General features: G+C 48.6%; 1 protein-coding gene across 5 annotated transcripts in view; it reads right to left on the bottom strand.

Annotated features, from left to right (window-relative positions):
• Nucleotides 1–17,417, bottom strand: part of ADGRB1 (adhesion G protein-coupled receptor B1) — a 200,484-nt gene that overhangs the window by 68,813 nt on the left and 114,254 nt on the right. The window lies entirely within an intron of this gene.

Below are 17,417 nucleotides of genomic sequence, written 5' to 3' on the forward strand. Positions count from 1 at the left end.
TGTGAACGTCTCAAACGTGGATGGTTGTGGATCCATGTTTGACAAGGATTGCTGGTAATAACACACTGTGAGCAAGCAAGAACATGGCTGGAGAAGGGGCCTTGCACAGGTAGTGCCTTGCAGCACTTTTCTGGGAAAAAAAACCATCCTTGTTCTGGCTCCTGGAAATCAGCACAACACAGCACAGTGCAGACACAGGAATAAGGTCAAGAATTAGGCATGGATTGCAGATGGATCAAGACCACCCAAGATCCCTGAAGGCTCCAACCCATTTCCAGAAAGGTCTAGAAGAACAGGCTGAGCATGACAACCAATTTGCATGGAAAGAGAGAGACTTCTCTCCAAAGCAGAGAAAACTTTCCTATAAAAAGGTACTCCCTGGGCTCATGGGCACCCCAGGACCCCGGACACCCCATCAGCTGGATCAATGCTGGAGCCAGCACTGGTGATTTCTCTTTCTCCCTTTCCTTGCTTCTCCTTTGTTTCTCTCTCCCCCTGTTTAATCCATCTCCTTTTTCCCTTCCACTCTACCCCTTTATCCAAAGCTGTCTGCCGTGTGCTTGCACGAGATCAGAGACTAACATAACAATTTCCAGCTGTCATTCACTTATAAAACTTGGGACCCCTGTGACTTCTGCCATTCCTTTTCACCAGAAATTATGGGTGCTTCCTTCCCCTTAAGGGTGGGATGTCACACACATTCAATGACTTGAGCACTTGGTGCTCTGAGGGATCTTCACTGGGTGCTGACCAGCCATGGGCAGGAAACCTGAGCCCCACCAATCCCTCCTGCATCTTCCTCCACTTTGAGATTCCCAAAATGCTCATGAAAGAGACATTCCAGCTCACCTGTGGATTCCTTCCCTAAACTTTTACAGAGACTTGTCTCACTGTGATTTTTAACATCAACTCCTGTGACTGTGCTCACACCCTGAGAATTTACTCCTGCAAAATATTCATGCAAGGTTAGAAGCATTTTTTTTTGAGAACGAGGTAAACATAAATTTCAATGAAAATATCAACGCTTTGATTTTGTCTTCCATCCAGCAAAATTGAATTTGGACATCATCCAGGCAGAGTGAGTGCTGATATCGCATATTTTGCTCCTTATAAAACTGAAATGTGGAAAGGACTCTGATTTAGTCACGTAGGGTGGGGCAGAGGTGGATGCCACGTCCTGTAGCAAGCCACAGCTTTGTTTCTCCCCCCTGTAGAGTCCTGGTGGACAACAGCCCTGTCCCACTGCACAGATAGCTGTGATAAAACCAAGCACTGTGTTCCAAGCACTGTGGAACACCATATACCCAGCCAAGGATGGCTCCTTGCTCGCTCCCTCCAAGCTCTTTCCCAGGCCTCTCCCTCTCCCTGCTCCCCCTTGACTGCAATTTGAGTTCACATCGCACAAATGGTGGCCTGGGATGAACATTGATTGTGACATTTGATTTAAGTAGGTCTCATTTCACTGACTTTTCATGGGTAACTGGATAAAAGTGGGGGAGGAGCTCCATAAAGCAAAGAAAGCCCGGCATGTAACTCATTCCTGAACCACCCGAGGCTCACCGAGGGAATGGAGCTTGGTTTTTAAGAGATGAGCAGGATGCATCCCTAAATCCCAACACTGCAACCCCAATTGCCCTCCCTTCCACATCCTCCCTGAGATCCCTCCACCCCAGAAGACCTCAGGTTGTCTCACCGTGTCACATAATCCTCCCCTAGATCTAAAAAACCCAATTAAGGATCTTTTGCATGTACTGGATCATTCCTAGCCCAGATGTTTGCTCCTAGACGAGGCATTACACAAATGATGACTGGCCAAGCTTTAGGGTAGTTAACTGATGTCCACCTGCAGCCCATCCCACAGGAAAGACTCTGATCTGCACCTCCTTCTTCATCCTAGAGATTTTCACAAGCCCCATGTCTAGAAGAAAAGCTTTTGCTGAAGAGATGCAGGATGAAGCTCACCCCTCCACCCCACGGAAAAGGAAGGATTAGTCCAGCCCTGAAGGGATTTTTGCTGGAATCAGGAAGGGGGATAACAACAAAAATGACTGGCTGCAGGAAAAAGAGGAGCTCGCTCCTTCAGGAATAATCAAATTCACAGAAGTCACAGAATGACTAGATTGGAAGAGACCTTCAAGATCATCAAGTCCAACCATGAATAATTAAGGTCAGAAAAGACCTTTAAAAACAGCAAATCCAACCATCAACCCAACACCACCACCATGTTTCACCACTAAACCACATCCCCAAGTGCCACATCCATGTTTTTTGATCACTTCCAGGAGTAGTGACTCTGCCATTTCCTTGTTTCAATTATTTACAACCTTTTCCATGAAGCATTTTTTCCTAATATCCAATCTAAACCTCCCCTGGTGCAGCTTGAGGCCACTTACTGTTATCCTAAACGAGTCTTAAAGACTTAGACCCCAGTACCTTAGAATTCTGCTTTCTTCCTTCATTATTAAGGTTTCTTTGTCCTCTCCACCTTCTTTCTCAATCCACATCTTCCCTTCAGCAAACAAATCATAATTTGTTTTATTTTTTCCTGACTAATTAAACCCCCTGACAGAAGGTGATCAGATGCTGCAGGATCAGAGCCTTGCAAAGGAAATTTTCTTAAAGAAGGAAAAATGGGAAAATCAAGGTTGGTTTAAAAAATAAAGATGCTACCAACAGAAAAATGTCAAGGTAAGAGAAGGAACAGTCCTATAGGATTTTTTCCAGCACCACAGCTGAGGAAAAAACTGGTTGTTTGCCGAAGGCAGGCCAGGAATAGGATCCCCACCTGCCTGGACTGGAGGTGGTCCCAGAGAGGAACTGCTGAGAGGGGCCATCCAAAAACCCCCTGAAACACAGACACAGACACAGCCTGTATGGAGCTGGAAAGAAAACTTTTCCCCGGGCCAGCTGGGAACAGAGCAGGTTGTTCTGAGTCGCAAGGGCTGCCATTCTGTCACCAGGCATGACAGGGGAGGAGGGAGGCAATCAATGACATCAGCCAGGATGGAAATAACGAGCGCTGCTGCCTGGGGCCACTCACTGTGCTGCCACCTCATCGCTCTGCCTGGCAGGGCAGAAGGACGCTCCTCCTTTCCTTTACCATTTCACCTTGCTTCCTTCTTTTTCCTTCTCTTCCTTTCTCTCTAAGTTTTACTTTCCTTTGTCTTCTCTGTCTCCTTTCCTTTGGCTATTTCCCATGGCATATTCTGCTTTTTCTTCTTGCTCTTAATGGATTTTTCTGGCCCTCCCCCTTTCAAATTCTCTGCATTTCTCCCTTCCCCTCTCTGCCTTTCTGCAGAATGCTGTGAAAAGCAACTCAATTTGAGTTGTGCTTTTTCCATTACCCTGCTCTAGCTCCAGGGTCACACAGGCTCCAATTAGAACAAAGTACTTCTTAATGCTGAGCAGTTTGCCCCAGACCTTACAACCAAGCTGTTCTTTCTGCTTTTTCCATCCTTGACACCAAGAAAGGCTTGAACAAAGTCTTTACAGGCACAACATCACACCAATAAGATCACAGAAAAAAATAAACCATTTATTCTGCTCTGAAATTAAACACAGGCACAGGAGTTTGGAGTTTGGGGTGGGGGCTGGGTTTTGTTTGGCTTTAGAAATGTGTTTGCTATTCTTAATAGTTGCCTTGAGCCTGACTTCCTGCACATTTGAAATTAAAGATTCATGAAGTCAAAGAACTGCAGGAGCTCCGGTTGCAAGGGATGTCTCCAGCTTTACAACCCATTTGCTGCTTGGAGCAAGACCAGCACTAACATCAGGTGAGGCTGGTGATGGCTTTGTCTGGATTTGGGAATTCTCCGAGATGGAGAGCTCCCATCCCACAGGTGCCCATTCCGGAGCCACAACTCTCTACTGGTGACAAGGTTTTCTCTGAGATCACACAAAGGAAGGTTTAGATTGGCTATCAGGAATTTTTTTTTCCACTGAAAAGCACGGGACAGGCTGCTCAGGGAGGTGGTGGAATCTGCATCCCAGTAAGCGTTAAGGAAATGTCTGGATGTTGCACTTAGGGACGCGGTTTAGCCGTGAACGTGGCGTTACCAGGTTAACGGTTGGACTCGACGGTCTCGGAGGTTTCATCCCAACCTAAATTATTCCATGAACCTCCCCAGCTGCAGTTTGTATCTTTCCCCCCGTTAAACCACCAGGCGCAAGCCAGAGGAATTTGGTTTTATAATTTTTGTAACTGTCCCAAAGGCAGTGACCAGAGTGCCCTTTACATCTTTGCAAGACCAAGCAAGTCCCTCTCCCTCCCCTCACAGGTCACGAGCTCAAAGCAGCCAGGCTCCTTCCACTCTCCTGACACACAACTGGAACAGCTGGGTGGGATTTACTCCAAGAATTGCACAGGAATGGTTTTGCTGTGCCACTGGCCCAAAGGCTTTTTATGATTCCTATGAAGTTTGTGGTTTGTTTTTTTTTTAAGGCACACTGTATTGATTTCACTGCTGGTTGGACAACTCTTGGCAAAGCAGGGAGAGAGTTGTTAAAACTGCTGGAAAATAAAGCTTTTAGCAGGGCTTACAGAAGCAAACAGCTTCCAGAACAAAAGAGTGTGTGTCAGTGCTAGAGAAAACAACTCAGGAGGGTTGAGTGACCAAGAGGTGAATGTGCTCTTGTCAGCTGCCAAAAAAACACTGATTCATTTAATCCCAATTTTGTCAGATTCAGGATTTCACACCCAGGCTCAGGCCCTGTGGATATCACATTTATACTTCCTCGGGATGGGAAATTTCCATGTACCCTGGGCCTGCTCAAGGGAAGGCTCAATTTTCTCTCCCTGGACCAGGGATTTCTGGGATTGATTGCAAGACAGGGAAAGAGGCAGAGCAGGACACAAGCTTTTTTTGTGGATGTTGAGGATTTAGTGAAGGCAGGATTGGGCCAGTGGTGAAAGGAGATTTTTTTGGTGGGTCAGCCTTGTCAGAGGCCTATGGGATTCAGTCAACTCAAAGCAGACAAGCAGTGAGAAAGGACCAAAACATTCCTTTTTTTCCACAGAATCACAGAACACTTTGGGTTGGAAATGAACTCTGAAATCATCTAATCTTATTTCTGCCATGGGCAGGGACACCCTCCACTATTCCCAGGTTGTTCCAAGCCCTGTCCAGACTGGCCTTGGACATTTCCAGGGATGGGGCAGCCACAGCTTCTCTGGGCAACCTGTGCCAGGGCCTCACCACCCTCACAGGAAAAAGTTTCTTCCCAATATTTAATATAATTCCACCTTCTCTCAGTTTAAGCCATTCCCACCATCCCCTCACTCAGTGGCAGCAATGGCAGTGCCCAAGATACAATCCCATACTGGCTACTAAAATTAACTCTACCCTGAATTAAACCTGTAAAAAGTCTTTCTCCACCTCTCTCATCACACTTCACACATTGAAAAATCAAAAAAATGTCTCCCCAGAGCCTTCTCTTCTCCATTATTTAACCTCTGAGAAGGGCTCTGAGGTCCCTGCATGAGGGTCACTTAGAGGCATCATTAATAAATCATCTTTTCACACCTTCTTTCTGGAAAATGTGGCACCTTCCCAGCGCAGCCACTGCGAGCCAGGTCCAGAGGATTTCCACCTTGCCTTGCTTCCCCCGTATCAAGACCTCCAATGTCAAAGCTAATAATCACCCACTATCAGGAGCACACTTCTGGAGCTTTTATGTTATTTTATGTTATTTGGCCGGTCTAACAGGCAATTCTGTGCAATTACAGCACACAAAAATCACCCAGAGAGACGTCTCAACACACTACTATTTATTAACAATCGCTAACTCTTCAGCGGGTGTTGAGTCCGCTCACAAGACACAATGTGACAATTTGCTTTTAGTGAACAGCCTTGATGAAGTTTTCAGGGTGGAGGAGCGGTCACTCAGCCTCTCCTTAATGGGAACTGTCAGGATGATTTCCTCCTGGAAATTATTCCTGGCAGGGAATTACAGGAGTTAACAGTGGGCATTATCTACCCGCCAGTCAGCAACGCCGTGGTCAGCTCACTGCCACGCTGGAACTCCCAGGCTGCTCTCCCAGTGCCTCAGTGTCAGTCCTGATGTCAAGGATGGATGGACCAGGCCCATATTAATGCTGAGGATCACTCTCCTCCTGACCAGGCAGCTCTTCCCAAGCATTTCCACCTTTGTTCTTTAAAACACTCTAACATTCTAAAAACACTTTATTCGCTTTATCGCTCCCTTTCTGACAGCGCCTCGCTCAGCCAAGTTACTGAAATCCTGGTTTTATGGAGCTCTGATGAAGAACCTTGGGTCACTCTGCATCCCTCTGCCAGCTGTGGGTTGGGACACCAAGGAGGACAGCGGGGTCTTTTCCCAGCTCGCCCACAGGTCAGCTGTGGACACACAGCCCCATCATTTAAGCCAATCTTTTCAAAGGCCTCTCAGCTGATCTGATTTAGGTGGCAAACACTGGCTTTATCTTCTTGGGGGTCTATTTTGATCCCCTGGGCATGGAAGGGAATAATTCTGCCCCTCCATCTCTCTTCCAAAGCTTAATTCAGCTTAGATTCCTGCTGTGTGCAAACGCCTAGGGGGGTTCCTAGGGCTGTGTCAGAACAATCAAGCACCAGTACCTTATTCTCTGCTGTTCTGGACCTTTGGGAAGGATGGAGGAGAGACAGGAGAGAGCTTTTGGCTTAACTGTTTGTGAGCTGGTCCCATGGCAGGTCGGGTTTTTAAACCTTTGCTTTTCATGCATATGGAAAAACTGTTCTGTTCCAGCCTTCCCCTTTAAAGCGTAGAGAGGAGAAAATAAAACCACTTTCCACAATGAAGCTGGCAATAATTGAAATGGCCAATTCCTGCATGGGCAGGAGCTCTTTGCTGCTGAGAAAACAGGGGCAGAAGTGAACTTTAATCACGTTTGTGCAGCAGCACTGACACAGGCACTGCGGGAAACAGCAAACCTCAATCTCCCCGTGTCAGCCCTAGGAAAATCAAATGCTCTAGGATCCACTCCACTGCCCTGAGATGAAGTGGTACAATGCAGGTATTCATACAAACATTCAAAGCAGAGGGGACTTGTCCATAGTGCTCAGTGCAACATTAATTCTCTAAAACTCCTTGAAATGGGGTTGTGCTGAGGTGAGGGTCGGCTGCTTCTCCCAGGCAAATAATGATAAGACAAGGGGAAATCACCTCAAAATGCACCAGGAGAGGTTCAGTTTGGGTATTAGGAGAAATTTCTCCGTTGAAAGGGTGGTTAAGCATTGGGACAGGCTCCCCAGGGAAGTGATGGAGTCACCATCCCCAGAAATGTTAAAAAAAAAAGGAATAGATGTGTCACTCTGAGATATGTTTAGGGGGCATGGTGGGATTCAGTTGAAGATTGGACTCGATGATCTTGGATGTCTTTTCTAACCTGAACGATTTTATGATTCATGGACCGTGCCATGTCCTGAACATTGCTGGTTGCTGCAAGCTAAGACACATCCAGGGAACACTATAAAAATTAAATATTAGGGACAATTACCGGAGCTGCTAGAGCTGCTCCTGCTCTAGAGCTGCCTCTGCCATGGAACTTACAATTATTGTCATTATCATAATAATCATTGTTACTACTACCACTATTACCATTACTGGTATTATTTTACCACAGGGACATATGCTCTGTGACTACTTTAAAAATGAGTCTTCTTTCTTGCACCTCCCTGCTTGGAATTGTCCTCTCCTTGTGCTAAACAGAGAACAACCAGTTTAAATTCCGTAACTGACTTGGAAGCTAGTTGCCCTCATCCCTTGTAGCTTCCCAGCTGAGCACCTTGCAGGGAAATGTGGTAAGATTTACACATAGCTAAAATAAAATAAGTCCATAGCAGACTGGGAATGGAAAATGAGAGTAGAATCCAGACTGTGTTTATCCTGATTTAAGCAGTATTTTGGTTCCATGCCAGGCGACAGCATTTCACCAAATTACTCCAAACCAGCCCGCTGTTTGTTTTACACTATCAGTGACGTGCTGGAGAGTGCTGCCAGACCAGCAGCTCTCCCCACAGCCTGGGAAAAATGTTCCTTCCCCATTCCCGAGCATCCTGCCCTCCGGAGAGACCCGCCTGAGGAGTGGGGCAGCAGCTGAGGTCTCGGTGTCTGCAGGATGGCTCCTGCCCAAGATCCGCAGATCACCCACCTGCCGACCATCACAGAGAGAAAATATCCACTTTCCCCTCGCCTGTTACAGAGCAGCCCTTAAGAAAAAATCTTCCTCCAAAGCACAAGGAATGAACATTTGTGCAAAGACTGCACAAGCCCTGCCTGAAGCATCTCTTAAAACCTGCCTTTATCCAAGATTCCGAGAATCACAGAATATCCTGAGCTGGAAGGGACCCACGAGGATCATTGAGTCCAGCTCCTGGCCCTGCACAGGACACCCCAACAATCCCATCCGGTGCCTGAGAGCACTGTCCAAACATTCCTTGTGTTGTCAGTCTGACCATTCCCTGGGGAACCTGTTCCAGTGTCCAACCATCCCCTGGATGAAGAATCTTTTCCTGACATCCAACCTAACCCTCCCCTGGCACAGCTCCAGCCATTCCCTCAGGTCCTACCACTGTCACAGAGAGAAGAAATCGGTGCTGCCCCTCTGCTTCCCCTCATGAAGAAGCTGCAGACCCCAATGAGGTCTCCCCCTCAGTCTCCTGCAGGCTGAACAAACCTTAATTATTACTTGCAGATGCTCCCATCTCTCACTATTCAATCACTGAAGACCCCTGCCCTGACAATGGCTCCTGACCCAAACTAAAAACCTTGGAGTAAAACATCCCCAGTTCATGGCCAGAGCTCAGAGGCTTTCAGGGGCTTCTTGGATAAGAAAAGAAGATGAAGGGATTTCAGCCATTTGGTTTGTTCTGCTGTTATGAGGATAATGACAGCTTTATTCCCATCGCAATCTGAGGAGCCCCTGGGATCCAGCGTGTTTCCATCCCCAGCTGGTCACTGGGGAATCACTGGTGCAAATTCCCTCTGTGTGGAGCAGAGATCTCCAAGCAGCCCTCAAGGAACCAGCTTCCAACCCCAGCCCCCAACTCATTCACAGCTGAGTGATTGGAAAGTGAAGCTGTAACAGCCCCTGGATTTACAGCTGTACTGAGCTGATATAAACAAAATCAAAAGTGGCCCCAGCAGTCGGATATTCCCCACCTGGGGAGATGCTGGCATGATTGCCATGTTTAAAAAGAGGGAAAAGATCCATTCATCTTGGAAAATGAAAGCATTGTCTCGCTTGTGGGAAAAGAGCGGAATCATTTTGCTCTCACGGATTTATTGAATATATTTTGTATATTCTTGTGGTGAGCAGGGCAGGTAGGCAACAAGCAATGGAGCTGCAGGCTGAGTTTTGGCTGGTGTTATCACACCCAGCACAATATCAGTTTCTTGATTAGACACTCCTCACATTTAGAGGGACATTCCGAGCTCAAATATTCCCAATTACAACTCTGACATTATTTTTCCACACATATTTTTTGCTTAAAGATTACCAAAATCTTGCCAGCAGGTTTATCCACCCAGCTATTACTTGATGGCAAAAAAGTATGAAGGGCACAAACCTTTCATGCACTGCTTCAATTTGGGCTTAAATGAACATAATAATGACGATTTACCCATTTCCTACTGCATGGCAATTTAAGGGCAACCTCAGCCTCTGTGCAGGGCATAAATGGCCCAGAGGTGAAGCAGATTGTCAAATTTACCTAAAGAATGGCTTCTCCAGGCCAAAGTACAATGGAGATGGGTGCAGAATAATAGAAGAAAGACAAGCAACACTCAACAGTTCACCTGACTCTTTGAGCGCACCATGCTCAGTCCCTGAAGTGCTTTGAAAAGGAAGATAATCTCATTTAGCACTGACTCTGACTCCCACCCCACGAGCCCATGAAACCCAGCCTCCAGCACCCACTCGTTACCATTTTCAAACAAGCTCCTTTGTGATGCTCCCACGCCTTGGGAGGAGCTCCCTGAGACCCCTCTCGAAAGGCACCCAGAGCCTCAAGCCTGCCCTGTGGAGCCCTGCCCGCTGCGATGCCCAAGCCCAATCCTGGCAGATGCGCCGCGACTTTTCCGCGGCTCACCGTGACTCACAACCTTGTGCTGTTTACACGGGCCCCCACGCCCGCCCCCGTGCCGGCATCCTGGGGGCTCCAGATGGAGAATTCAGCTGAAGTTCCCACACTGCTGGGTCAGGGAGGTTTTGTGGCTCAGAGCTGAGCGGGCTGAAGTGGTGCTCTCACAGCTGAAGCCTCCCGGGTGGCACAGAGGTACAAACTGCAGGTTGTAAATAGGAGATGACAGTGGATCGACAGCTACAGGTGGAAGTGGGAAGCTGCGGACAGACTTTGTGATTTTTGGTTTCCCCACCTGCCTCCAGCACATTCCTCCACCTCCCACCCATGTGCTGCCCCTCTGCCATGCTCCTCTCTTTGTAAACAGCAAGGCACAGACAACAAGGGGATCTACATCACAGAATTCCAGGTAAGACAGGGAAAACAAGCTCAGCTCACACCTCAGCCTGATGCAAAACCATCAAAACCACCCCCAGCCTCTTCAAGAAAATCTTTGCTGATAGAGTCTGGGCTCTTGACTATCCCTGCAGTCAGAAGGTTTTCTCTTGTGCCCGAATTAAATCTCTCACTCTGCAATTTGAGCCCAATCCCCAGCAGACACAGAAAGCAGATTATTCCCTTTCCACAGCCACCTTCAACCCGTTTGAAGATTATCATCCTCCTTCCCCTCAGCCTTTTTTCTTTGAGGGAAGAGCCAAAATGTTTCAGAGAGCTCAGCCATCAGTGTGGAGGCACCACACCAAACATCTCTGACACATCATCCTCTCCCACACGCCCTCCCACACCCTGGGCCGTGCCAGTCATCCTGCCTGGACCCAGAGCAGAGTAATCCCAGGCAGGTAACACTCACTCACTTGGTTCACATTTATGGCCCTCAGATCTGCTCACAAGTGAGGCTGAGCGCTGCTTTCCAAGCTCTTAGGAAAGGGGAAAGTGGGAATTGGGAAGACCCTGGTGTCCTGGCTGAAATCCACACCTGCTTTAGCAGAGCAGTAAGCTGTGGCAGGGTAACAGGGCAGCTGTCACACTTGCTAAGCTGCCCTCATGGCAACAAGCCATTAAGCACTGCAGCTCAGAATAAGCACCAAACCCCTCGGGAATGCCTGGACATGCAGGATCCCAGGCATCCTCCGTGAGGCTTTAATCTGAGTTGAAGACAGGGGACCAGACCAGCCCCAGCCCTGCTCTGCTCCTGGGGTCACTTGGTTGATGCCAGTGCCGCTCTCACCTTTCCACTGAGGGGTGAATCTGGCTCGGCATCACTCCTGCACCAGCACTGAATCCCACAACGGCTTTAAGCTCCCAGCTACTTGATCCTGCTCCTCTCCCACATCCCCTTCAGATGGAGAGATACGGGAGGGTGATGCAGCATTTGCCTGCAGGAGAGTCCCTGCCAGGGCTGCGCTGAGCTCGCCGGCTCCGGCTGGAGCCGCAGCCCCACGCTGCTGCAATCCCACCAGCTGGAGTTTTGTCAGGAGTTAAAGACCTAGGAGAATCCAGCAGCACTGAGCAGGAACTCGGGGAGGGAAGCTGTCAGCTGGGAATATCTCCCCAAGTACCCGGCGGATCGACAGACAGCGAAATCCGCAGACAGCCGCCAAGGAGGTGGGATGCTGCTGGATGACTGCTTATTATGCTGAGCCAAATCCTCCTATTATTGCCTCCTGTGCTACCTGTCTTCTTTTAATATATTCAAGTGTTGTCTCTGCTAGAAGCACAACACAGCGCTGAGAGGGAATTCCTATCCCACTCGTCTCTCATGCCTTGCCTGCGTATGTTCCAGTATCAATCACTTATTTGCTAATGGGATCTTTTATTGGGTATCTGGGTACGGCACACAGCAGTGGCAATCTCCAGTCAATTCTCCCAGCAGAATAACAAAGCCAGGCAGCCTCTGGCACCTGGAGCACACCACAAGCTCTGTCAGTGATCCCCTTCCTCTTAAAACCCAACAAAATTGACGTGTGCATCAACTCCCGCGTCCTCTCCAAATTCAAATGAGACTTAGCCCGAATTCGCTCTGCAACACAAACTGACAGACTCCACGTCAGTGACAGAGCAATCCTTCAAAACCAGGTGATTTCCAGCACAGCAAAATTGTAGGAATACAATCCAGTGCTTTCTGTTAAGGGGGCACTTTTGAAAAATAATAGACTTCTTTCAAGAGGGAGTTAGACTGTGGGTTGGCCCACCATTTGGCCCCCTAAGAGCATCACACATCCTGTTTGCTTCTTAATCACATTATGAGAGAGAGTAGGAGGGGAGAACTGTCTGCCCAGCTGGTTCCTACTCTGTCTTCCATGCTATCCACGCCTGCTGAAACTCAGGAGGGCTAAACTGGATTTAGTGAAAAGAGCCTCCCTGCTGAGCACAGCAAAGAGCAGCCCGTGATTTACAGAATCACCAGCTTGCTCCTACAGGCTGCCATGGACCTTGAGGAAAAGCACCCCAGAGAAAACACAGCAGCTGCTCCTGCTGTGGAGCAGGAGATGGGCAAAGCCCAGAAATCCCCAGCAGCACTTAGACCACATCCTTCCCCAGTCCCAGCACGGAGCTCTCCTGGGATGAGCAGGAGTCCAGCTGGAGTGGCCCTTTGCCACTCCCACCTTGGCATCTCCGTGCCCAGGGAGAGTTCAGTGGCAACAGCACAAATCCCCAGGAAATCTTAGGCAACATTTCCAGCTCAAGAGGCATAATCAGCTCCTAAGAGACACTCTGCACACAGCAGCATCCTGGAGAGGACGGGGTGATTGCAGGATGAGGTGCCAGCAGCAGGAGCGCGGGGGCGCGCAGAGCATTTGGACCTCAAAAGCCCAAATGTTCGTGGCTCAGCAATGTTCACCCTGGCACACCTCCTGCCAAACGGGCAAGAGGAGGCTCCTAATGCTCTGTCAGGGAAATGACAGCACTTGGTGCTTCCTGGAGCACCCTTCAGGCTCGGGGCACTGTGCAAATGTGGATGCACAGAGCCCGGGATGTCACCTGCAAGGGTGCTGCAGCTGGAGAAAGGGAAGCAGAAAGCAAGGAAGTGTTTAGCTCAAGGTCACAATTTCACTGACAGGCACAGAAAAGCTCTGGCTGTAGCCTCAACCAACACACACAAATACTCTAAAGTCTTCCCCAAACCCCAGTACAACCTGACCAGAGTTCTATGTCTCAAAGACTTCCAGCCTGGCAAAACCAAAAACTTCCCTTCCTCAGAAAAGTCCGGCTTCTCTGCAGAAAAAGCAGCACCAATATTAACTAAGTCTCTTGTGAACAGGAGAACTGTCAGTTCTCAAAGTATGCAAAAAGCTTTGTTCTTACCCAGACTCCAAATTTCACGTGATAAATGATGGAAGGATATAAATGCTAAAATGTTCACCTCCAAATGAAGTTCTCCAGTGTAAATTTCCAGTTTCTAAATTTTTCATCAAAATGTCAGAATTGCTACTCCCTTACAAAATATTTGATTCATAACACCAACGTTTTTTGTTGTTTTTTGGGGTTTTTTTTTTGTTTTTTTCAGCTTTCAGGATCTTTTCCCTGTGCAAGAGAGGCCCTACAGAATTTTAGGAGTTTAAAATAACCCACCTTGTGTGTGTGCACTGTCCATGAAGTACAGAGAGCTCCTGTAGCACAGGACAATCTTTTCAGGGGGAAGATCCTCGGGACACAAGATTTTTGAAGGTCCCTTCCATCCCAAAATGGGAGGTTTTGAGGGACAAAGAAAGAAATGTGATTTGAGAGAGGAGCTTTATCCCCATGGGTAGGAAGCACACCAGGAAAGGTGCTTCTCCTTCTTGCAAACTGGAGATAACACTGAACAAAGCCTCTTGCAACATCCTGGGATAAAAATCCTGGAATCATTAAGGTTGGAAAATATCTCTGAGATCATCAAGTGCAACCATCAACCCAGCACCCAAATGCCACATCCACACATTTCTTGAACGCTTCCAGGGATGGTGACTCCACCACTTCCTTGGGCAGCCTGTTCCAACGCCTGACAACCCTTTCCATGAATAAATCTTTTCCTAATATCCAATCTAAACACCCTCTGGCACAACTTGAGGCTGTTTCCTCTTCTCTCACAGGTCTGCTCACTGTGGATGCTCAGCTGCCTGGCCAGCTCTGCTAAAATAAACCCCACAAAACTCCACAGCTGCTGGTTTTGCCTGTCAGAAAACACCGACACAGAGGTGAGATGTCCCAAAAATTCAGTCCAGGCCTAACAAGCTCAGCACCCCTACAAGTTCTTGCCACCAGCTCCACATCTTCATCAAGCCTAGAAATGAGAGGACAGCTCAGATGCCTCTCTCTGATCAGTTTTCTGCAGGCAGGATCAGTAAGGAGGGGGAGAGACAAAAGAAATGAACTTTAGAATTTTACTCCAGCCCTAAGGGCTGCAGAAATCACAGAACCACCAGTTTGGGTTGGAAGGGACCTTAAAGATTATCCAATTTCCACGCTGTGCCATGGACAGAGACACCTTCCACCAAACCAATCCACACCATCCAAGCCATCCTTAACCAAGCTTTAAAGCTTGACTGACTTTATTAAGGCCAAGCACAAAGTGGAAGGCAGCAGAGACAACACGAGCCAAACTCAAATGAGACAACCAAAGAGTGAAAGGCTTCGCTTCCCATCCTCAGGCTCCTGCTCTACCTTCTTCCCACCTCCAAAAATCGCTGAAATATATTGAAAAAACCACCACCCCAAGCCTCACATGCAGCTCTGAGGTTTCCTTTCGCCCTCATTCTCTGTTAGCACTGCTACTGTGCAGGTATAGCACCAAAGGCATTGCCCTTCCAAGACAGGCAGGGTATAAAGCTAAAACAAAAAGACAGTCCCAAAATGCTTGTCTGTGTTCCTTAATTTAAGAGGTTTTAATCTTTCATGATGCTCAAACAGCAGTTGTGCCAAAGCAGGGCATGAGGCTGCCTCTGTCGAGTGGAAGTAGCAGGGGAAATCAAACAAATCTGAACTCCAGCTTTTGAGCTGGATCCGAACAGCTCCATCACAGTTTAGGGATGTCTGTCTCACAAACTGATTCAAAACACGGCACTTTCAGCCTCCAGCTTCACTGAAATCAAGGGAAACTGCTTCCTTTCCTCCCTACACGAGCAGCTCTCAGGTCCCAGCCCAGGCAAACTGTCCTTGGCCAGTCCGAATCAGCAGCAACAGTCGTCCCAAAAACCTTTCAGAGCCTTTTTTCACTGCAAAGGAGCTGTGCCCATACCAGGGTTACAAATATTTCAAGCTGCCAGGGCCAAAGGCTCCAGAAGGGAGATTTATAGCAATAAATAATATTAATGACACAGGCGGACGGAGCTTCTTGTCCTGAGAGCTCCAAAGGCACATGAAAAACTGCACCATAAATGTCACCACCGCAGACACCAACGATGACGAGATGCCACCTCTGGGGACAGGAGGCAACGTGGGCTTGTTCAGAATGAGATTTGGGGAAGAAAACGAGGGAATGAGGAGCTGGATGAGCACAACCCTGCAAGCTCACAAGCGGGAGATGGGTCCCAGCTGGCTCAGCCTGGCTGGTGCTCCCCATCGCCATCAAACCCTTGGACTGGCTTAGCTGGGGGACTCAGGAAATATCCAAGCCCCAGTTCTCCCCTAACACAGCCAGAGGACTCATCCTGATGCTCATGAGTGGACCTGAGGCTGGGAAAAAAATGAGTTGGGAAAACATAACCCAACCAGCAGCCAGAGGAGTCGGAAAGAGGGCAAAAGAAGCAATTTTAGGCCTAAACCCCAAAGGAGCAGCTGCAAGTTTCATTGCAGATATAATAAAACATGCCTGGGGGAAGGAAGCTGTATCCTCCTACAGCCAAGCCCACTCTCAAATGCAGAAATACTTGCAGGGGTGATAAAGGGCTGACACCCACCCTGTGTTATCCAGATAACACCCAAACACCTGCAGCTGAGGGAGCAGCAGCATCTGGCCACATCAAATTAACCATTTTTTCCCCAGGCTATTTAATTAAATAATAGCAAAGCTTTGCCTTAGCAGCCTCCCTGCAGCAGAAATCCCAACTTATTTTCCCCAGCCATGCAACCTCCCAAAACTTTGTTCAGGATATCTCAGAGTCCTTCCCATGCAGGGCAAAGCTCACTCATCGATCACAACCTCTGGAGCCAGACTAAAGCTTCTGGGGCTTGGGGTGAAGGGTGAAGCCCTGCTCCCAGGGCGGGTGATAAATCCCACCTGGCTCACCTGAGATCACCCTGTCCACCTCAAAAAGGTTGGAAACACTCCTGGAGAGCCCAGCCCAGCAGCTGCCTCCCTGCCCACTTGATTTATGGTGGGAGGACAAGGAAACAACAACCCATGAAGGAAGATGGGTGCGAGGACTGCAGGATTGAGGCAGCCAGCTGCTTCCAGAGCCCTTCCAAGCGGGAACACACTCCCAACCCTATCTCTGAGCATCCTTCAACCAGGGTATCTCTACCTGAGACCACAGTGTTGGTGCCTCTGCCCAGAGGACCCCAAAAGCTGCTCTGCCCAACACCCCAGAGCCCATTTCTCAGCCCTGTGGTGGCTGGGCCTGCTCGTGGCCCGGGCAAACACAACCAACACTGTGTCTTTAAAACCACTTCAGTGCAGATGTTGTTTCCATGGTAACTAGTGGACCAAATACATTAGTGTTTCTAATAATAAACCAAACCTTCATCTTGGAAAATGTGATCCCCCCTCTCCCTTTACCACGCTCACCCTTCCTTTCTTCCTTTCCCCTCCCCTTTTGCCGAATTAAGCCAGCATTTAACAAGCAAGCCATAATTAGTAAATAATTGCAAGGGCCCAGTCACTCCCAGTGCCCAGGCAGATGGAGAAGCTTTAGGTGGAGGAGGGGGGTGGCTTTGCTCTGTGAACCCGGGAACTGCCCAAACAGGGATGAACTACTTAAAAAAAAAAAAAAAAGAAAGGAAAAAAAAGAAAAAAGAAAAAAGAAGAAGAAAAGAAAAACTATTTCAAAAGCACAAGCTGGAAGAGAGGAGCCTGTGAAGCGTCTTTTGACGACCCCAGTGCAGTCTTTCGTGCCCTGGCACCCTCCCCGTGCTCTGACTCAGGGTGCAGCCGCCCAGCGACAATTTCTAGGAATCTCGCACTTTTTTTCCGGAGGCTCCGTCCGAGACGCGGCACCGACTTCGTGTCCCCGACAAGCGGCCAAAACTTCCCAACTCCTCCCCTCCACGCTCCCCGATTCCGGAGTGGGAACCCTCCACACACACACACACACACACACCCCAAAACTGCCTGGGGTAGCGGGAAGGACGCCGAGGCGGGGATGGAGACACGCGGGGAGGGAGGCGGAGCGGGGCGATTCCGCCCCCCCAAAATGAGCC

This window comes from Cyanistes caeruleus, chromosome 1 (genome assembly GCF_971803275.1).
Source record: "Cyanistes caeruleus chromosome 1, bCyaCae1.hap1.1, whole genome shotgun sequence".
Lineage (NCBI taxonomy): Eukaryota > Metazoa > Chordata > Aves > Passeriformes > Paridae > Cyanistes > Cyanistes caeruleus.